At 45.1% G+C, this 23,565-nt stretch overlaps 1 protein-coding gene across 3 annotated transcripts in view; it reads right to left on the bottom strand.

Moving 5' to 3' along the window:
• raph1a (Ras association (RalGDS/AF-6) and pleckstrin homology domains 1a) overlaps positions 1-23,565 on the bottom strand; it is a 78,943-nt gene that overhangs the window by 43,437 nt on the left and 11,941 nt on the right. For 2 of the 3 annotated variants that reach the window (XM_085250481.1, XM_085250479.1), the window contains exon 2: positions 866-924. The exons of the other annotated variant lie outside the window; for it this stretch is intronic. The gene's annotated coding sequence lies outside the window, so the exon portion shown is untranslated. The remainder of the gene's footprint in view (positions 1-865; positions 925-23,565) is intronic. 3 annotated transcript variants of the gene reach the window in all.

Raw genomic sequence — 23,565 nt, forward strand, 5'->3', positions numbered from 1 at the left:
TTAGAACAGGCTTTTCCCCGCAGCACGCCGTGTAATAAATATAAAGAAACCGTTACAGCTTCTGTCTAAAAATGTATCGTTTCATGCATCAGTTAAAACACTCGACTCCAGCTACACGACGCCCAGCTGGAAACACTTCACGCAAGTCGAGCTGCCCGAGATTCACAGAACTTACAGAAAATGTTACATTTATATTGTTATCGGACGATAGATGTTTTATATCAGGACATGAGATTCTGGTCACAGCCCTGCCACCAGCACTCAGAACTGGCTGTGGGTGAAGGCTGGAGCCACTCACTACAGAGCTGTTCAGTTGTCCACAGAGCTCACAGTGGAGTCTACTCTCCTGGAGTACTCAAAGCAGGTGTGGGACTGCTGTTCCCTTTTTTATTTTGGAAATCACGACAGAACTTTGCACCATCAGTTGGACGCCACCCACTTACCCTTAACACAAATTTTAAGATCAACTATGAGACTGCAGTTCAAAGACTTTTGGACATGTGACAGAAACAGAGAGGAGTACTTTGGGCTGCTCCCTCACTCACGAGGGGCTGCACAGTTTTTTATCCTTCCTGATGAAACAGGGTCTGAACTGGAGCTGGTGTACATGTGTGGAGCAGCACTCTACAGAGGCAGCAGGCAGAGGGGAGTCTGTCTCTGCTGATGTGACGCTGATGGCTGCAGAGGACGGTTGGACCATGTGCCTGCAGCCTGTTGTAGCAGCTCTTCTATTTGTTTTTATTTTTTCTAGAAATCATTTTCTAAATCACTTTTCTTAACAGCTGTGTGAAGTGAACCATTCAAACCAGTCAGCACATGCATGTGTCCGTGATTCAAAGGGCTCACGTGCTTTCAGGCCAGTTACCTTTGGTCTGCTAACAGCTCAGTCCAGCTGGAGCGCAGCACAGTGATGATCCAGTCAGCCTGCAGACACAGACAGAAAAGGCATCAAGTACAAGAGCAGACTTCCCTCACATGGACAGAGACTCACATGTTGTTGAAAGCACGCTGGTCCTGTCACAGCTGGCTGTGGGTGTGTGGGACCTGCTTACAGCCTGAATGTGGTGCAGAGGAGAGCAGCGTCACTACAGAGAAGACCTTTGGCTTAGAGAGCCCGACCAGCTCCGCTACATGCGATAACACACACACACACACACACAGTGGCTGTCTACACACCTGATATGTTGTCAGCAGGTGGCGCTAGTGTGTGCATCTACCGTGCTGAGTGTAGCCTGTGTGTGACCTAAAAATAACTGACAGGCCCCAACATTTGAAGACCCTGCTGCAGGCTCCGTCCACGCTCCGGCCTCCATCTTCACCCTGTGAGCCTCTGTGTGTACCTGCTGAACCAGCCACAGCATCACTGGGCTCCTCAGACCCAGTCGTGCTGTGATCGGGCCTCACACACAAACACAACGTGTGAAACCACGTGTGTGTTCTCAGGTTCACACTGCTCACCTGTCACATGGATGTGTGTGTGTGTGTGTGTGTGTGTGTGTGTGTGTGTGTGTGTGTGTGTGTCCACAAACTGAGTGGACAAATGTATAAAAACGTCAACACTTCACCGAACAAACCAACGCTGCGGTCGTACTTGTATAAGATCATTAGCAGCTCTCATGTGATCAGTAGCTGAAAGCTGAAGCAACAAGGAGGCTGTTGTTGGAGCGAACAAAGAGCAACACAGTGCTCACGGGCACATCAGCGGCATTCAACCCAGCAACTGTTCCCTGGGAAGCTTACATGTGGAGCGTGTCTTATTTTAGTGCTGTTGGCACAGTTACTAACAAAACAGCTCATGAACATGAATAAACAGGAAGTGTAAAACCAGCCGTCTATAGTTTAGTGTTTGTCACATGTGGAACGTTCCAGCTTGTTCATTAACCTCATTAATCTCAGGCTCACACAATCATGTCAGCTGTTACATTTGGTTATGCTGAGCTAAACCTGCTGCTCACCCCAGATGGGTTGCTGGTGACCAGGTAAATGTAAAGAGGTTAATCCCCTCCCACTGCCGTAGGGTAAGTTAACTCTGATGTCCACGTCCTCATCGATGATGACATGTAATGCTAACTGTACGCTATGAATGAGGAGGAGCCCTTTACTAACGCTCAACAATGTTTCCCCATCAGCAGTGTTACATGACTCCACCAGTCACATCGACCTAGAGACCAGTTAGCCAGCAAATAGTTACCACTGGTCACTAGTAAACATGTGTGTTGCCTGACCAGTTGTCAAGTATTGACTGTGGCAAGCTGCTCGCAGTTTCTACACTCAACAAAAATATAAACGCAACACCTTAGTTACTGCTCCCATTCCCCATGGGATGGACGTAGAGACCTAAAATTCATTCCAGATACACAATATAACCATCCCTCCCAAACAGTGGTCACAAATCAGTCCAAATGTGTGGTAGTGGGCACATCTGCTATATTGAGATAATCCATCCCACCTCACAGGTGTGCCACATCAGGATGCTGATCTGACATCATGAGTAGTGCACAGGTGTACCTCAGACTGCCCACAACAAAAGGCCACCCTGGAATGTGCAGTTTTTTGCGCTATTGGGGGTCTGGGGACCCAGTACCGGTCAGTATCTGGTGTGACCACCATTTGCCTCATGCAGTGCAACACATCGTCGCATGGAGTCTATCAGATTGTCAATTGTGGCCTGTGGAATGTTGGTCCACTCCACTTCAATGGCTGTGCGAGGTTGTTGGATATTCGTGGGAACTGGTACACGCTGTCGTATACGCCGGTCAAGCACATCCCGAACATGCTCAATGGGTGACATGTCCGGTGAGTATGCTGGCCATGCAAGAACTGGGACATTCTCAGCTGCCATCTGCCCTGAACAATGTGAACCATGATTCATCCGTGAAGCGCACACCTCTCCAACGTGCCAGACGCCATCGAATGTGAGCATTTGCCCACACAAGTCTGTTACGGCGACGAGCTGGAGTCAGGTCAAGACCCCGATGAGGACAACGGGCATGCAGTTGAGCGTCCCTGACAGTTTGTGCAGAAATTGTTTGGTTGTGCAAACCAATTGTTCCAGCAGCTGTCTGGGTGGCTGGTCTCAGACGATCTTGGAGGTGAACCTGCTGGATGTGGAGGTCCTGGGCTGGTGTGGTTACACGAGGTCTGCGGTTGTGAGGCCGGTTAGATGTGCTGCCATATTCTCTGAAACGCCTGTGGAGACGGCTTATGGTTGAGAAATGAACATTCAATGCACGGGCGACAGATCTGGTTAACATTCCTGCTGTCAGCATGCCAATTGCACGCTCCCTCATTGCTTGTGGCATCTGTGGCATTTTGCTGTGAGACAAAACTGCACATTCCAGGGTGGCCTTTTGTTGTGGGCAGTCTGAGGTACACCTGTGCACTACTCATGATGTCAGATCAGCATCCTGATGTGGCACACCTGTGAGGTGGGATGGATTATCTCAATATGGCAGATGTGCCCACTACCACACATTTGGACTGATTTGTGACCACTGTTTGGGAGGGATGGTTATATTGTGTATCTGGAATGAATTTTAGGTCTCTACGTCCATCCCATGGGGAATGGGAGCAGTAACAAAGGTGTTGCGTTTATATTTTTGTTGAGTGTAGGTGAAACTGACTGAAAAGAGGTCTGGTGGTGGCTGTAGCTCAGGTGGCAGAGCAGGTCAGCCACTAATCAGAAGGTCGGTGGTTCGATCCCAGGCTGCCTCCTGGCTGCATGCAAGGGCAAGATACTAACCCCGTGTTTACCTACTGGTGGTGGTCAGAGGGCCCGGTGGCGCCAGTGTCCGGCAGCCTCGCCTCTGTCAGTGCGCCCCAGGGCAGCTGTGGCTACAACGTAGCTGCCATCACCAGTGTGTGAATGTGTGTGTGAATGGGCGAATGACTGGATATGTAAAGTGCTTTGGGGTCCTTAGGGACTGAGTAAAGCGCTATACAAATGCAGGCCATTTATCAAAATACACCTCACAGCTGCTCCGGTCACCAGCAGATTCTGGTCGTCTACTTTACTTATCGAGCGCTCGCAGACGAGTCGGCAACTTCCATCTCATCTACAGGTCAGTAACCTCCCAGCAATGAAACAATCAGAGGGTTGTTTTTGGAGCACAACAGTCACAGCGAGTCGCTCGGAAGTCGAGACAACTTTTATCCTAGATTTAAACACTTCTCTCCGGATGAGAAGGATGTTTTGATGAAAAGCATGTCTATAATATCCTACAGCAAGCACCGAGTGTTGGGCAGTGCTCTCTGCCACCATCCTCAAAACACCAGCTGAGGTCATATCGTTTGGAAAAAGGTGTTCAAACTTCAGCGTGTAGTCAAGCTGTTCTGAACACAAAGACACTTTTAGTCTGTGTGCTGAGAAGAATGGGAGCATGTGAGAGACTGACAGAGGGGAGTAACTCGGTCAGTCTCACAACATGGGGATATAACAAAGGCTGAGGCCAAAGCATCCCCCTGTACTGTTAATCTGCCAGCATAAGAGTCACTCAACAGTGAGTGAACCAGCATTCAGTCATTCAGCCATCTAACAGGAAGTGTTACCCAGTTTTTTAAAGCTATATGACATTGTAGATAATCCACTGTGTAAACCCATGGGAGTGATGCACAGTACACTGGTGTGGGACTGTTTAAAGGGTTCAACAAATCAAACAGTTCAGTCTGGATGACCTTTGGCTTTCGTGTGCTCTTCCTTAAAGTGGTAACCTCAGCTGCACACCCATGTTTGTGCCGTATCACTTGGCATTCATATCTTTCAGGAATTAAAAACTGATGTGTCGTTTAAAACAGTTCCCCATCCTGCTGTGTTGCAATTGGAAAGCATTAGAAAGCATTAGCCAATAAAAGTGTTTCCAAACAGCTCATTTAAAGTCTGGAACATGGACGTCTCTAAAGACTCCTTCTTTGTGATGCTCTGCCGTTGCTCCAGCTGACTTCAATAGTTTGTGGGTTTTTCCACTCATCATTCTGTTTACTCATTTATTTATTCTTTGGCTTGAATAGTTTTCATACATGTCATATTTCCATTGCATCGCCAAACATCAGTCCATTCCCACCAACAGCCGTGCATCGTCTCCACCATGTTTGGCAGATGAACAGATCCTGAGACCTTTTTTGGTGTTTTTCCAAATTCATCCACAGACTCTCTTCCACAGATGTAAAGTATATGTTGGCGTTCCTGCCCTCACTGTGATTCGTCTGTTACGTCCCGTTTCTCATGACGACCTCCCTGACGTACGTGGACCTCACGCTGACACTTAAAGACGGAACCACCTGAAAATCAGTCGTATAAATATCTTGTTCTACTCCCACCAGCACAAAGCAGAACATGTACCTGACAGTTTTCTGTTGGGGACTTCAAAACACTGACAGGTGCAGAGGCAAAGGTTAAACAACACTGTGTTACCAACCTATGGCCGTGAAGGGATCGCTAATATGCTTGTAATATTAAAGCTCTGCCTGTCCTGATTGGTTACTCCCGGCTGCCAAACGGGCCCCATTAAAAAGTCTTATGAAACATGGGCAGAGGCTTTATGCTCTCTGGAAACAATGGCGTTACTACTTCAGTCATAATAGGACTTTATTATAAACCTTATTACTTTAAGAGGACTTAATAGTTTGATGTTATGAATGCAGAGCAGAGAGGAACTGAAACACTCCTAATGCAGGACTTCTTCCTCCAGTCTTCCTCAAACATCCTCAGGACTGAGGCTCCGCCCACTGGATTCTGATGATGCAGCATGTTTGTACGTGACCCATTAGTGAGTCACATTCAAAACAACAACGCTGTTATTAGAGATGTGCTGCAGGTTCAGGAGTGTTGTAGTAGCTGGGGTGACCGTCTCATGGTTAGGATACATCAGTAAAGCTGATCGGACTTTGTTGAAGGATGTCAAACACACACTGAGCTACAAATACAAGCATAACACACAGAATCACAGCAGACAGACTTGAAATGCCAGAGGTCGGCTCAGACCCAGCAGCTGCCAGGCTGCTAATGCTCTCAGAGACTGTTTGAATACTAAACTGATTACATTAATCTTGGAGCGTACGTTGACACTGTGCTGAATGTAGAAATCTCTCTGCTGTTCACGTTTAAATGTGTGTGAAGGAGAAAAACGTTTAAAGTCATTTATAAGGAAAGCTGCCACTGTCAGGGCGACAGCCACTAGCTGAAGGATTTCTTTGTACATGTGTACAACATGTGTAAGCAGCTCCCTGACGTCCTGCGTCTGCCTCCTCTCACTGTTACTGCTTTTTGATATTGATGTTTGACAATCACGTCATAATTCAAAAACATCATCAAGCCAGCTGTTCGTCCAAGCAGTCGGAGCAGTTCTGAGACATTGTGACAAAGGGACAGACGCACAACACAAAAATGTGAAACCAGAGGAAAAAGCGAGCTGGCTCTTCTAGCAGCTACACAAATGTTCACTCCACATCTAATCAGTTCATGCAGTGAAATGGATGACTTTGACAAGTATTCCAAGAAAATAAGAGCAAAGCTAATAAACACATTGTGCAGGTCGACAGCTCATTTCCAGACCATCGTGTGCCGTTCCTCAGAAAATCCCTGACACACAGACTCTAACGCTATTTGGAAAGAGTGCAAGTTTGAACTAGTCCAGCTGTGGAGGTTAGACTTCATTAGGCCTTTATGAATCACAGGGACCTGCAAGGACCTAAGATGTGTCATTAGACAGCGGCTCTATGTCAATGCTGGCATGCCCTCCACAAAGACACCGCACTACACACTTCAAAGAAGCCAAACACAATGACAGCTGACGTGTGGCGCGTGCAGCTGTTGGTGTCCAACCAAGAATAATCCCTGCTTTGGGTTTAGGGACTCGGGGGTGTCAGCAAGCATCCTCGTAGCTATAAAAACACCAGTGTGCGTGTGACGTGTTTGAAAGTGAGAAGCTGGGCTGGTAGAAACCCCCAACGCACCTATTTAGAGCAGCGCAGACGAGCACACATGCCCCATCGGCTGCGTGCCATTTTTTTCCTTAAATCGTTATTCAGATGGGTACGTGCTGCCAGAGGGCACATCCAATCAGACAGAAGGAAACTGGAAACATTCAAAGTTTTTTTAAACATCACATAAACATGGATGAAAAATCATTTTGCCGCTGGATTAAAATGACACACATGGATTTACTTTTCTGATTTTCTAACTGCTGTTGCAAAATATCAAGATTCCTGGAAGTAAGCCGACACCTGCACTGCAGGAAACCCTGTTCTTGTGTCAGGGTATTATTTCCTCTACATCCAATATGGCTGCTGACACAGCAAACAGTATTTCCTCAGTGCCACAGTGTCATTTCTCCACTGGTGACCATCGGCACAAGCGCAGCACCTGTTGCTGTTTTAGCTAGCTGTCATATCAAGTCTGAAATATTCCAGCGGGCACTTTCTTAACTAGAATCTGTGTCGGCACAGTTTGAATGAGGACAGAAAAGTTTGTCCCAAGTCACAGTTTTCACTCACGCATGCGGTAACCCCCCTTGCGTGGAGGACAGAGCCACCTCAGTGTACATCCAGGCACTGCAATCTGAAGGCCGGCTGCTGACTGTGACAGCCTGCTGATGCCGAGCTGAACGGTTTTAGATTTACCAACGTAGCACTGTTCAAGAAGTCCTACAGTGATGCTGCAGTGGTCACACTGCAGCTGTCAGGGAGATTCACAGCACTCGCTATGCTGCAAACACAGAGTCAACACCTCAGGCACTTAATGCAATGTCACTGAGCTGCTGGGTTAAACTGCTGCTGGGAGGAAGAAGAGCAAAGAAGGAGGTCAGCAAGCCTGCCTGGGCAGACTACTCCACAACAGGAAGAAAGGATTTGGACTGCTCATGTTTGACCTCAGAATTAGATTGATTTTATTTTTTTGCAGTCAGAGATCGACTGAAAGCAGCTGCAGCGACTAACTAGTTGCCAAGACACTGAGGCTACGTCCACACTGTTTTCTCTCCGTTTTGGCCTCCCATCCACACTGAGACGCCGTTTTCCTCAAGGAAAAACGCAGTGTTTTGAAAACGCTCTCGAAAATGCACACATTTCAGAACGGAGCTGCTGTCGCAGTGTGGAGACTCGAAAACGCAGACTTTCTAAAACGATGACGCATTTTAGTCATGTGATGCAGTCATGTGACCAATTAAACAAAGATAGCGAAGGGCGTTATACAGCGGTTGTTTTGATTGCTCTCAATTTTGACCCTAAAAAGGATTAATATCACTTTGTAAATGACCAGATAGCTTTTCTTCAAATTCTTTAATTCTCACTCACTTTTGCGCAGGACTGGAACGTAAACGTTTCCGGCCATTGCAATGTGGACGCACAACGACTGAAAACGCTAGTGTGGACGCGGAGCGTTCTCAGACAAAAACGCTGTTTTCAAATCTATCCGGGCTAGTGTGGACGTAGCTAGAGCAGGGCGATATGACCAAAAATATTCATCACAATATACGTTTGAAAATTTGCGATAACGATATAACTGACGATATAATTGACACGAGACAAAATACTTTACAACTCCACAACTTTATTAGTGCAAAAAAACAAACAAACATCAATGTATTTTCACTTAAACAAGCAGCTGTTTTTATCTGCATTAAAGTTATAAAAACGTAACAGTGCAAATTCCTCGCTGACAGTTTAACCAAAAGGCATTTCCAGTGGAAACTGGCCGACACATCCTCAGCATAACCATGTATAACATCCACAAAACTTACAAAGAGCTTATACACACACAATACGGTAATATCATGTTGAAGCGCAGCACGTATCACTCCGCGAGGCTCCGCCTACGATAGCCGTAATGCTCCAACAATCCATCAAGCGGTGCGGCTTCGTAGCTCAGCAAAGTCGTACTGAAACATCTGACAGATTTTCGAGCGCCGTGCACATAAAATCGTTTTGAGGTCAGTAAACACAACCAGAGTTCATACATAAGGCACACGGGATTATAAGGGGCTCTGTCGACTTTCAGAAAAATCAAAGGATTGATTTTAAATGCGCCGTATTTTCCAAACAACACGGTAATAACGACGACAAAGCTAATAATGTCAGTCAGCCAGGACAGCGGTCCCTCATTTATCGCTAGAGTTACCGTCTAAAAATAATCCAGATTGATGAAATCCACATCTTTTTTCAATTATTATATAGATGTTTACAGGCTGTAAAACTCCTCACTACACACTTTATGCACTTTTCTCAGACAGGCATGAACATTTTCACACGTTTCTCTCTTGTTTAAACTCTCAAAGTTCAAACCTTTGTAGAAAAATAAGCCCAGTGTTATAGAATGAAACCAAAGGCACCCGCAGGTGACGACGTTTCGTCGACATTGTTGTGTTTGTTGGGGAGAAAACTTCAGAGTCACGCTGCTGCTGATCAAAGATTGATGTAAATTTGACACGCTGAACACATCCTGTACTGTACAGGAGACACAGCATGGAGGAGAGTGATTGACGAGGGTCTACAGCCAATCAGGACGCAAAACACAATGCACTGTTTAAAAAAAAACAAAAAATGCTCAAAGCGGCCGCATGCGCAAAAGAAGACGTCACACACAACGCGCTCTGTTTAGACCCAGACCAACAGCATTGTTTGACTGATGGCCTTAATATAAAGACTTCGGACTTTACGTTTCCCAATTTTGCTTTAAGTTATAAAGTTATTGTGTTATTTACATTTGGCCTAATAATGATGCTTATTGCTGTTTTAGAGGAGCGCTGCTTCTAGTTCTGTCAGAATCTGCAGATTATACAGAACAAATAAAATGTTCATGTTTCTCCAGCGTTGTCTTCCCAGCAGTTTCACTGACATCTACACGGGATGGTCGGGAAGCGTTCGCGATGTCTTCTCAAACAGCAGTCGCTTTCTAAAACATCAGATATGTATCGGATTCAGCACCACATACAAAGGTGACCCAGATCGGATTAAAATGATCGAATTTGTGCCGTTCACACTGTCACACCATGATCGGATATGTTTCGCACAGGGTCAAAGAAGTTGGATTTGATGCGCTTTCGCCTGCAGTGTGAACGATATTTTCACACTAGAGCGCGTCTGCTGTCACATTTTATTTGTAGTGTGAACGAGCAGACAAAAAAAATTTGTCGGATTTGATCAAAAAGTCTGAATTGAGCATCAAGACCTGCAGAGTGACGTAGCCTAACATCCATCAGTTAAATAAACAGCGGCTGAACCATGAATATGAAACTTTAACAAACAACCTGTCAGCTGCTTTTTTGGAAAACAGAAATGTTACTTCACAGAAGGAGGACGGCCTTCACACGCACACACACAAACACACAAACTCGTGTAAAACCTTCATTAACAACATCACAGAATAATGCTGGACTAAAGCACAGTGTAAAGTATCACACGGTCAGAGTGACGGTTCCACAGGTGAGGACACCCTGAGTGTCCACAGCTGTGCTGACAGCCAGGACTCCAAAAACAGATCATTTTAGCTCCTATTGCGTTACAGTGTTTAAAAACGTTGCTTCTACATGTACACTGTGACACCCAAGCTAAACGTACAATAAAACTTTCCACTTCGGTCCTCAGCTGAAATGATTCCTGCCAGAAACAACAACTAGGAACCAAGGACAACCTCCTCAACATGTGAGAAAAACAGGCAAAGGGTGAAGACACCATGACCACAGCAGAGTGGGTTTTCCCCCCCCCCCCCGATTACTTTCTGTCTCTTTTTGAGACTGTACAAAGAACACACACACACACACACACACACACACACACACACACACACACACACACACACACACAAGTACAAGACGGGGAAAGGCAAGCAATACTGACCAAGTGAAAAACGTGCTCAGGCACATACAAACACAGAAGTGAGGCTTCTACAGATTCCTGCAGCTAATCGTATAATTAACAAAGCAGACACCGAATCTGACTCAGCTGAATCTACCAGAGCGGTTCAGTTCCAACAAGTTCACCGACAGGCCCCAGGCCCCGCTTCACCGCACTATCCCAGTGACCCAGGACCATGCAAAAGTCTTGAGCCCCCATTTCTTTCTGTTTTGTTAGGAAAATGTGAGACTCATTGAAATGTAGAAATGTGATATTATAGAAGATAATCGGGCAAACGCAGAGATCATGAACACTTAAAGTGCTTCAGTTTAAAGCAGTGTATAGACTTTTCAGACATATTCATTAGAGGTGGGAATCACCATACATCCCACGATACGATATTATCACAATACTTAACGCACGATACGATATTATTGCAATTTTTAAAAATATTCTGCGATATTCAGATTCTGTACATAAAGGTAAACTTTATCAATATTCATTTTATCTAATATCAAAGTCTCACACTCAGTCTTTCTCTCATCTCAGTTTTATTGTTGACAAACTGAACGGTTTGTATTACAGTCTAGTCCAACTTAACTGAATGCAACCATCTGGTACAATTACAGCTATTCTGAACTATGCAATTTATGAAAACTATGCAGCCCCTTCAGCAACTGAAGAATTTGAAAGTAAATTAAAACAAAATATAATTTTACATTAAATAAAAAAGTTTTAAACTTAATTAAAATAAAACATGTCTTAAATTAAAATAAGTAAACTGTCATGTTTATTGCTGCCAAAAACAGTTAAACACATTTGGACAGTGTCGGGATTCTTGCTCAGAAAAAGGATCAACATGCTCTGAAGTCAGAGCACAAAAACCTTTTTGTAACAAAATATCGATTTCTGCTGTCCCTGTATCGATACATTATTAGCAAACAAAATATCACGATGCAACACAGTATCGATTTCTTCCCCCACCCCTAATATTCATACAGGATTAGGATGATCCTGCCCACTTCACTCACACCCACGGTAACCAGTCTAACCTGACTGATTTACAGATGTCTTTAAAGTACGGGAGGAAGCCAGAGCAGAGGTTTCCTTCATTTCTGCTTTTGTCTGCAAAAGAACTTGTAACAGGTCATCTGGACGCTTTAAACAGACCAGTGAGGGATAATAGCTGCACTGTCACTGGGGCATGATGACACCTAAATAAATGCATTAGGCCAGATGGCGGTCTTGCCTGTTTCCTCCAAACTTGTTGTTCACTAAATATGTGATCCAAATAATATGGAAACATTGATAACTGGGATTTTTTAACAAGTATAGAAATTATTTTTCCTATGACGCTTTTTTTCTTATTTTCGCTGTAAAAGTCCCGACTTGCTTGCTGTTTAGTCCGACTCCAGCCGAGATGAGTAAAAGAGAGAAAGTTAATGCTCGCCTGCAGTTTGTCTCTGCATTGCTCGGGGTCACCTGGACCCCCACCGAGGGCTGTTGACTTCCCGTCGCTCGCCGTAAGCGATGAGTCCCACACCCCTGTCTGCCAGCGCAGACCTGAGCTGAGAGCAATTATTAGAAATGACTATTAATAAGTGAACTGTTTTAAACCCTGTTAGGTGACGACCCTGACCCTGATATTAATGCGACGGTAGTCGAGCTCAAATCCCAGCCTGGTGGAGATCAGCTGATGGGTCTGATCCTGACCGCGGTCCTCGCCACAACAGCAACCCAAAGACCACACAGTCACCCCTGCTCCTTTCCCCTTCTTCCTGCCCCTAAGCTCACAGTGGTAACCACCAACATACCCGAGTCTGTGTAGCATTATATTACACTGTATTATAAAAAGGGAATTAGAATACTGGTGATACTTTCCACCCAACCTCTTAACCTGGAATCCAGCCTACAGCCTGACACGCAGTGGAAACACGATCGCACAAACCCTAGTGCTGCTTCCAACATCAGCTTTAACCTAACCTGTTAACCCTGATCTACCAGAAGCAAAGGCCTTTTGATACTGACCCAGGTACTTGTGATTATGGAGAAGACCAGCACGCACTGACTAAACCATCATAGAGACAAGCTCAATGTTACCACTGGAGCTGATGGAAATATCATGGCCCAGCACAGCACCAGTGCTCTATGCTGAGCCGCTCTGCATCAGAAGAATAAAGATGTGCTTAACAGCAAAAGAGTGCATGAAGCTGTTTTTAACATAGTGAAGAAGTTCCTGCCTGAAGACACCTACAGAGCAGCTGCTGGAGGAGGTGAACACACTCCTCTTTCATTCTTTCCATCCACACATTTTTTCAAACCAAGCGGAGGATTTGAGCTTCCAACTCCACAGTGAAAAGGCCGCCAGACTTAACTCTTGGATTTAGTTTCTCAATATTCACTGCACAGAAAAAGTCCATAATTATCAAGTTGGCTAATGCCACGAGCAGCATAGGTCTGAGCGTCGCTCCACGTCCATCCAGACAGTGTTTGGATCCACACAGAGACAGGAGGACGGCTCACATACTTTCCATCTGTGGCGGAGAGCTGCTTGGATATAAAAAGGTAGCTGCGGTTTGGTTTGGACGTGGTGCGCCTATGAGACTGTGTGTTTTCACATGTGATAGAGTGAGCACAGAAAAACAGTGGCTGTTCCAGGAGGACTGCGAGCCATAACACACAAAAGCTTCACTGCTTCCTGTACGGAAAACAGGCAGCATGGACACAGTCTTCAAACACACACAGCTCTGTCAGCATTTACATCAAGACGACCAGCCAGCAAACCCCAAACACAAACCTATCTGTCCCTCTACACTCTGTGCGAGCAGCTAACACACACAATCAACACAAGCTCTTCGAGTCAGACACACAAACACACACACGTGCATCGCTGCCACACACGTGCTCTCCAACGTCTTCTGCTTCAGACATGAACGGCTACGGGACACAAACACACTGCACCACTCGCTGCTGCGATTTGTTTGCCTGTGAGGAGGTAACCTCAGTCTTTCACACCATCATCATACGTGTGTGTGTGTGTGTGTGTGTGTGTGTGTGCGTGCGTGTGTGCGCGAGAATGACAGGGAGGCTGGTGGAAGAGCGGTAGCGAGCTTAAACACCGCTGGTATCTAAAAACATTGACCGCACACAAGACGAGGGCGGAGCCAGGGTGAAGTGGGCGGAGACGGCTGTTAGAAACAGTGAAAGGAAAGATTTACAAGATGGTAGTGAGACCAGCTATGATGTGTGGGAGGTCAAACCAAGACCCCTTTATGCAGCTGGATCCAGCAGGTGGTCCACTGGGTGTACTGGGGTATCCAGTGGGTCACGTAGCCCACTCCGCAGGACAGTTTGATGCGTTTCCCTCTGACAGCGGCTTCTGATCATTTTCAGTGAATAAGTGAAAACATGTTCACTGAGTTTCAAACTAAGAGCATCAGTGCTGCTCTCTCTTTGAGCCGAGCTCTAACTCTACGAACTATCTATGACGGCCCACAGCCCACTTTGATCTGGAGTGGACCAGTGAAACCCTCCTTTGTTATATTTAACTGTTTGTCTAAACTGTTTGTTCAAAAAACCTGCTGTGACACAGAAACAAATCTGTCAGCTCGACTCTGGAAGAAATAAACGTATAAAGTTACAGAAGAACTTGTGGTAGCTCAGCGCCCACACTGCCCATGTTTGTGTTGTTCTTTGAACTGTAGTCATAAAAGCATTTTTTCACAAAGGTACAGAGGTTTTATTAGAGACACAGCTAGGTGTTTCTTTGGTACTGAACAGCAGAAATGAGGCACACTGAGGGACAGAGCTGTGCAGGAAGTGCGACCGTGATGGAAGCAACAGCCGCACTGAGAGGGAATTCTGTTTTTCAAACATGAAGTTTTGCTCTCGTTTGCTTTGGTTCAGCAGTGACGAAATCTGGATTTTCAGAATCTGTGGGCTTTCCACACTCGGTGGGCACGTCCTGCACGTGGGAGCCGCGCTTGGCGTCTCCATTTTTCGGCGGAATCTGTTTAGCTGCTCTTTAATCGTTTGGCATTTTAGCTTTTTGGTGGTCGTTGAAATGGCTTCAGCGGAGATTCTGACGTTTCCATGGATACACGTCTGTATTTAAATAACAGATCCGGCGGTACATCGCGTCGAACTACATGTTCTCCCTCTCACCCGCCGCACCGGGGGCAGTGGGGTTCACACAATCGAAATGCATCATGGTAGATGTAGTTCAGGGTCAACACTTTCAAGCAGCGTACAGGAAACTGATTTGAAGAAGCTCTCGCGCGTCACAAAACGAGGCGGCGGCCACATTTGGTTTGTGTTTCAAAGGAGCACAAATTGTTTCTGATGTCTGATTATTATTATGTTTTGCAGGTTTTTTTTAATAATGGACATTAAATAATCACTTGTGTAAAATGTTGTTTACAACGTAACAATCATGCAAAATTAATTAATTACATGTAAAATACTTAATTGTACTTCCAAGTATTACTCCTGATTTTCAGTTCTGCCCAAATCAGAAATCAAATAAAACCCTGAGAAAAAGACTCCTCACATTCATAATAGACGTGTTTCACAGGTCAGTTAAAGTGTAGCCGCCGTGTCTGTAAAACCAAACAAACCTACTGTTACCTGATGCTCAGCTCTTTCAGCCTCCACAGTGCAGACCAACGGCATGGCCCATATTTAGAACGCAGTTAAAGGAGATTGTTTAAGAGAGAAGACAAATTTCAATCAGAATGACTTTCACTTTAAGCACCTGACATTCCTGACAGAGGAGCTGCTTGGTGATGATAGGGAGACGTTTATCTGACCATCACTCACTGCATCATTCACAAGTTACAACCTGCGATCCAGTCATTCGAACGCATTAACCTCCAGAGTTTGTTGCTGTTCTCAGTAAATCCAAGTTTCCTTGTTCCCTGTACAGAGATCTGCAGATGTGGGGAAACAGGCGGCGACGTTAACAGCAAAGCAGAAAAAGACGCGTACAGGAAGCAGTGAACCTTTTCCAGTTTTCTCTGGAATCTTCTGTAATGGAATAGTCACTGTTTTGTAAATGCAGCATTCTGTCCTGTTTGAACGTGAGCTTATTAAAACCTAAATTAGTGAAACAAATCAGTTTAACATCCATGAAAACAGGATTTATTCAGTTTAAGTTAGAAGTTAGCAGGAAGTTAGCTCGCTAGATTCCACCTAAACATGATATATCATGTTCTGAGGGAGAGATTAAAACTGATAAACAAATGTTGGAATTTTATATATTTTATAAATACATTCAATTTAATTTTCAATTCAGTTTTATTTATTCAGCGCCAAATCACAACAACAGTCGCCTCAAGGTGCTTTACATTGTAGAGTAGATACAGAGAAAAACCCAACAATCATATGACCCCCTATGAGCAGCACTTTGGGGACAGTGGGAAGGAAAAACTCCCTTTTAACAGGAAGAAACCTCCGGCAGAACCAGGCTCAGGGAGGGGCGGGGCCATCTGCTGTGATTGGTTGGGGTGAGAGAAGGAAGACAGGATAAAGACATGCTGTGGAAGAGAGACAGAGATTAATAACAGATATGATTCAATGCAGAGAGGTGTAGAAACACCCAGTGCATCATGGGAATCCCCGGCAGCCTACATCTATTGCAGCATAACTAAGGGAGGATTCAGGGTCACCTGGTCCAGCCCTAACTATATGCTTTAGCAAAAAGGAAAGTTTGAAGCCTAATCTTGAAAGTAGAGATAGTGTCTGTCTCCTGAATCCAACCTGGAAGCTGGTTCCACAGAAGAGGGGCCTGAAAACTGAAGGCTCTGCCTCCCATTCTACTTTTAAATACTCTAGGAACAACAAGTAGGCCTGCAGAGCGAGAGCGAAGTGCTCTAATAGGGTGATATGGAACTATAAGGTCATTAAGATAAGATGGGGCCTGATTATTTAAGACCTTGTATGTGAGGAGCAGGACTTTGAATTCAATTCTGGATTTAACAGGAAGCCAAAACAGGAGAAATCTGCTCTCTCTTTCTAGTCCCTGTCAGGACTCTTGCTGCAGCATTTTGGATTAGCTGAAGGCTTTTCAGGGAGTTTTTTGGACTTCCTGATAATAATGAATTACAGTCGTCCAGCCTGGAAGTAATAAATGCATGAACTAGTTTTTCAGCGTCACTCTGAGACAGGATATTTCTAACTTTAGAGATGTTGCGCAAATGGAAGAAAGCAGTCTTACATATTTGTTTAATATGTGCGTTGAAGGACATGTCCTGGTCAAAAATGACTCCAAGGTTCCTCACAGCGTTACTGGGGGCCAAGGTAATGCCATCCAGAGTAAGAATCTGGTTAGATACCATATTTCTAGGCTTTTCAGGGCCGAGTACAATAACCTCAGTTTTATCTGAATTAAGAAGCAGAAAGTTAGCGGCCATCCAGGTCTTTATGTCTTTAAGACATTCCTGCAGTTTAACTCATTGGTGTGTGTTATCTGGCTTGAGCCAAATTCCACTGAATTTGGAAATTTGGAAAAATAAAGCACGTACTGAGTCACTGCAGAGATTTCTGTGCTGGAAATGACTTTACAGGGAATTATTACGATGCAGGCACATGCACATGTTTACGTGCATTTAGTTAAAACTTGTTTTGTTTGCCTGCAGAAAGCACCGACTGGATTCTGAGTCCAGTCATTTCTCAGGGTTTAACGCTGATCCTGTTTTTACTGCGTGTCAGACTCCGCCTCCTTGTGAGGGCCATGAGCATTTTCTTGAATTTGAATCTGACGTAAAGCATTTGAATGCTTCTTGCACTGTTCCCCAGGCGAGCTTTAAAAAGAAGGAAACAATGTCAGGCTCCACTCAGTGCAATCAGAACGATAGTCCTGATCCCCAGCTGCACAGCCGGCCCCTGGATCTCCGCGAGGGTCGAGGGACATAGACGCACAAAGACGAGACGGAAACAGAAAGAGAGAGAGTGGCTTGGCAGAGTCGTGCAGCTCAGGGGATAAACATGGAAGGAAAAAAAGGAGAGAAGAAGAAATCACATTCAATTTTCCAAGAATGAGGGCTGTGCAGTAATACAGCAACAGCAGCCTGCATCTGTCTCCACATCTGTGTGGGATTAAAGAGACACAGCGGTGCTGAACTTCAGCGTTTGCTGCAGATGACTACACACATCTGCAAACGTCACACACATCCATACCAACACTTCGCTGTCCACGTGTCTCACATTATAGGACAGTACAGGACATGCTGCTGTGCTGCATTGCTGTGGGGCAACCATAGTTCAGGGGGTTGGGAAGCTCAACCGGAAGGTCGCCGGTTCGATCCCCCAGCTCTCTCTGTCCTGGTCGTTGTGTCCTTGGGCAAGACACTTTACCCTACAGCCTATTGGTGTTGGCCAGAGGGGCCGATGGCGCGATATGGCAGCTTCTGTCAGTCTGCCCCAGGGCAGCTGTGGCTACAACCGTAGCTGCCTCCACCAGTGTGTGAATGTGAGAGTGAATGTATAGTGGCATTGTAAAGCGCTTTGGGTGCCTTGAAAAGCGCTATATAAATCCAATCCATTATTATTATTTAGAAGCCACAGCTTTATAATAAATAAGCACCGAGCTGTCAGATGCAGGGGTTGGAACCATTTAAACTCCAGAATATAAAAAAGAAAGCATTTTTGTTCTTGATGCTCGAGTTGGATTTGTTGACATCTGTGGCTGACGGCAGCATCACGGTGGATAAAGACCAGTGGAGACGGGCTGTCGTTGTCACAGAAGTACTGAAACCTTTTGGAAACTCAGCTGCTGCAGCTTCACTTTCTTGCTAAGATACCTCAGACAGCTAACCATTGCTTTCCACAGCAACATGTCCTGAGCTTCCTGTGTCAGGTGTTTCATACCATTTTAATGCTCAGTTATATGTGGACGTCTTTGGGTTTTACAAAAACACATTTCTAGTTGTCACATTAGAGATTGATGCAGTATTAATGTTTGAACCTTATTTGTCTTAGTTCTACTTTGATTTGTGTGAGTCTGTTTCTTCTCCAGGAGTCGTGTTGTTCAGCCACTGAAACTATGACAGGAATGTGTCTCAGACTAGGGCTGGGCAATATGACCCAAAATTCATATCTCGATATTTTTTTTAAAGCCATAAGTTAAGAACAAAAAGAGAGTTCTTAGTCACACTGTGTCCCAGCTGTCACACGGGCACTTTTATTTACATATAGCGTAGATGTACATGAAGAAATTACTCAAAAATAAATTATCAGCATTTATTAAATAATCATGGTCCATAAACAAAAGAAAACAATGTTGTTTTTGTGCATAACAAAAAGCTCACAATTGTGCAGTCAAAATGTAAACTAATAGACGCTGAGCATAATAACAAAGAGACAGATTTCACAGCTGCACCACGTCTCTGAACAGTTGCCACTTGTGGTCCTTATACACACACAGTACGTATCACTCCGCGAGGCTCCTCCTCGGTAGCCGTAATTCTCCGACAATCCATCAAGCGGTGCAGCTCCGTAGCTTAGCAAAGTCATATTAAAACATTTTTTGACAGATTGCTGAGCGCTGTGTCCCACATAAAATCGGTTCGCGGTCAGTAAGCACAACCAGAATTCATACATAAGGCGCGCTGTCGAGTTTTGAGAAAATGAAAGGATTTTAGGCCATGCAGCCCCTTCGGGCTGCATGTCGTTAGCGCGGTTAGCTCGTTAGCGCGGTTAGCTCGCTAACACGTTGACGCCGTCCAGCCCCACGCACGGGGCGATCCGAGGTAACTCGCTAACGGAGATTTTCCGCTTTCATCTTGTCGCTGCCTGCAGGTGAAGCTATGGGGGAGGGGGAGTTGTGTTCAGTGAAGGAGAGGCGAGGCCGAGTAACGTTGCGTAGAGACAAAAGTGGACGAAAGAGAGGCAAACCTGCGGCTAATTATAACGTAACATAGACTATATCGATATAAACGATATTGTCACATCTTATATCTCATATGAAAATATATCGATATTTTTAAAAAACTCAATATATCGCCCAGCCCTATCTCAGACCAACAGCAGCCTTCTCTACGGCATCCCTGACCTCTGAACCTTGAGTGGCGTGTACGTGTTTCCCTTACGCACAATCCAATAAAAACCACTGAGATTTGCTAACAAGTACAGGAAGGATCATTGTACCAGTCTCTGATTTACCCGCTGGGTGTTTTCTTTACAAAGTTGTCCACTAAGGGGAGACACTGGAGACCAGAGTACTGCTACTCATCTGGATACTCCATTAATACTGTGTGTGTCTATGTGGGAGGCAGAGAAACACACACAAACAGACACACACACACAGGCTGAGTCATTGCATTCAGCTGCCAGCTGCCTGTTTCAACAACAAACAGTAAAAACCATTTACTTCTACCAGTGTGCGCACACACACACACGTGCAGCTTCATCACTGCACTGCCTTCATAAATCCATATGTTCAGAGCTTAAACACTTCATGCATAACTCGGTCGTCCAACCCTCGTCTTAAACCAGCCTCAAAGTTAACGAGCAGGAAAAACCCAGCTCTTATCAGGGGTTAACGTGGAAACCCCGTGTGTGGGTTTGAAACAATATCAACCAACATCAACAACACGCACAATCACCAGTGGGTGTGGGTGTAACATTGGGGCAGATACCATCAGTGGACTGATGTCTACTTTTAGACTTGCTGTTGACAACCAGTGGAAAACAAATAGCTGAGGAGGAAGCTGCTTCCACCAAGCTGTGACCAAGCAGACAGCATGTAGCCTCTCTGGGTGCTGACCATAATCCCGCTGTGTGATAATGTGTGGCTGCAGGCTTCACACTGACACAGCACCACGCACAGGTGGTGTGTAACAATACCCTGCAGCTCACTCTTTGGCCATTTATGACACGCTGTGTGCACACAAGGACATTTCCAATCAGACTTCAAACAGCTGAAATATGTGGGAAAGACGATGTCAGAGGTGCTTTAGCATGAAATCATGTCTTTGTTAAAGGTGAAACATCTGCACGTGCACCGCGACGTCTGAGGGGTGGTGTTAATGTCCACTTTAGTCCCGCTCTGAGGTTTCTAACCATGTGACCTTTGTTTTATGAACAATATCTTGGGAGTTTGAGCGACATTTTTTCCTTTTGTTACTGTCGTCAGAGCTCCGGTTGGGTTGATGACGGCCTCAGGAGTGACCCGCTGTAGTCTGGTGACAGCTTTAAGGTTAAAGAACTATTGAGCTGCTTAGGACTGCAGGTCCTAGAGCCTTCCTCGGCTGTCATAATGGCACATCAAAGGGCTAACATGATACACAATCATATTTGCTTTTTGTTATTTCTCCTCTTTAAAGCAAAGAACTTCATGGCTGAGATCCACATAGTGCTGGGCGATATGGAAAAAATATTTATCACGATATGAATTATTTTATATCACGATAACGATATATATCACGATACACCACCTCGCAGTCCGTAAACAGCAGAAGAGGGTGCAATCTTTGTTAATGAAACGGATGGTTACGCTCGTGTAGGGCTGCGTATCTCTGCTCGTCCACAGGTCAGCAGCCAAGGCTTAATGCACGACACTGCAAACATCCTGCTCTACTTTGGCCCGGCATGCATCGTATAAGCGAGGCAACTCGACTTTACTAACGACCGGGCATAACGTACCTTGGATCAAGGACTGGGCAGCACGGTGGCACGGTGGTTAGCACTGTTGCTGCACAGCAAGAAGGTCCTGAGTTCAATTCCACCATCAGACCGGGGTCTTTCTGTGTGGAGTTTGCATGTTCTCCCCGTGTTTGCGTGGGTTCTCTCCGGGTACTCCGGCTTCCTCCCACCGTCCAAAGACATGCAGCTTGTGGGGATAGGTTAATCGGATAATCCAAATTGTCACTAGGTGTGAATGTGTGAATGAATGTGAGTGTGAATGGTTGTCTGTCCTTGTGTGTTGGCCCTGCGACAGACTGGCGAACTGTCCAGGGTGTACCCTGCCTCTCGCCCTATGACAGCTGGAATAGGCTCCAGTGCCCCCCGTGACCCTGAAAAGGATAAGCGGAAGCGAATGGATGGATGGATGGATGTTAGAAATGATAGAAGACAAATGTCCACACGATATATATCGTCATATCGCCCAGCACTAATCCCACGTTTCCAAATGGTTCAACTTCACCACTTACAGCTGACTATGGGATATCTCGATACATTCACAGCAGCTCGTGAAGGCAGACAGCGTGGCTGGCTGTTTGATTTTCTACACCAGTGGCAGTGGGACTGAAAACAGCTGAATTCAAAGATTCAGAGGTTTGGTCCAGTGCTTTTTGTCCCTGCAGTGTGTGAATCAAACTGGAGTTCTTACTCCCTTAGTCCAAGGTAAACTGTCTAAACACAAACAGTTCAATGTGCTGGAAAAGTGTCCCTGCTGATGTGCTGTGCTGCTCCGTCACACCCTCTGTCTGTCTCACCCCTGGGATGAGATGGAATTTCCTGAGAGAAGGAGGGATGACTTTTCCATACACTTGGCTAGAGGAGGACAGACATGCAAAAGAAAAACCCCAAAAACATCAGATGGTGACCTAGTTTGACCTCTCTTAGCCTCCAGTGGCAATATACTGACAAACTGCAGTAGAGCAGCTGATACAGATGCCAGAGGAAGCACACGAGGCCAAACGTCGACTCTGTGCTCGTAGGCCTCTGCGCTGCTCGGAAACGCAGATGGGCTAATTCCCATAACAGAGGTCTAAGTGCTGCTGAGCAACCAAGCAGAGCCTCGCACAGTCACTGAGAGCTCTCATCAAAATAATGATTCCAATCAAATGCATGTCCAACTGGAACAAAATGAGAACGCACAGTGGAAGCAGCAACAGACGACCGGAGAGAGCTAAAAGAAACAAACTCATCGTCTGCGTTATTAATCGAACAGCAACCTGCTCCTTCCATTGTGTCAATACATTAGAGCAGATCCTTCTTTTATTTTGAAGGTGCGAGGGCAAAGGCCTCAAGGCAGCAGAAATAACAGGTTAACTCGATGTGTCCTCGCTCCATGCTGCAAACATTCATGGTGGAAATTTAATTTCCTCAGAACTGTCAGCGTGCGTCTAATGATGTGGCCGTGTGTTTGGAAAGCCTCGTGAATGAACTAAACTAACGTCATCTTTGTACAAACATGTTTGTTTGTAATGTGTAATTGTCCACGACATCCCAAAGCCATGCTTTGATTGACTTAAGTCTAGTGCCATTTCCTGTTTGTGCTAACGGTGCACAGCCCATCATGCTGTAAATGCATGTTACACAGTGGATACAAGCGTGGAATGGGAACAGCCAATCAAAACATAACTGTTTAGATCAGCTTTGACATCATTCGTCATCAAAACGCATACATTTACCCTCATTACATCCATCTAGAGCTGGGCGATATAAGATTTTTTCATATCACGATATGTTTTTTTCGTTTCAGGCGATAACGATATCTATCACGATATAAGCCAAATAACTACATTTGTAAGATTTAAATGTGCCGTTGCTCACAAGTAAAATGTGAAATAATCAGCAGCTTGTTTTTATTTAAATATTTATTTCCCATAATAAGTTCAACAGGGTAGATGTACTTAAGGAACATGAGACTTTTTCAGATAAATAAAGGCAAATATTGCAAACTACACAAAAGGCAGCCGCTAAAGCGTTTAAGTTTCAAAATAGAACAAACGAAACAGACTAAATTGTCAATTCCACTTAGAAACAAAATATTAATTCTAAAAATAAATCTTA

Source organism: Mchenga conophoros, linkage group LG16 (assembly GCF_057382185.1).
Source record: "Mchenga conophoros isolate Kocher_MC1m ecotype Shallow Benthic linkage group LG16, M_conophoros_male_GT1.1, whole genome shotgun sequence".
Classification (NCBI taxonomy): domain Eukaryota; kingdom Metazoa; phylum Chordata; class Actinopteri; order Cichliformes; family Cichlidae; genus Mchenga; species Mchenga conophoros.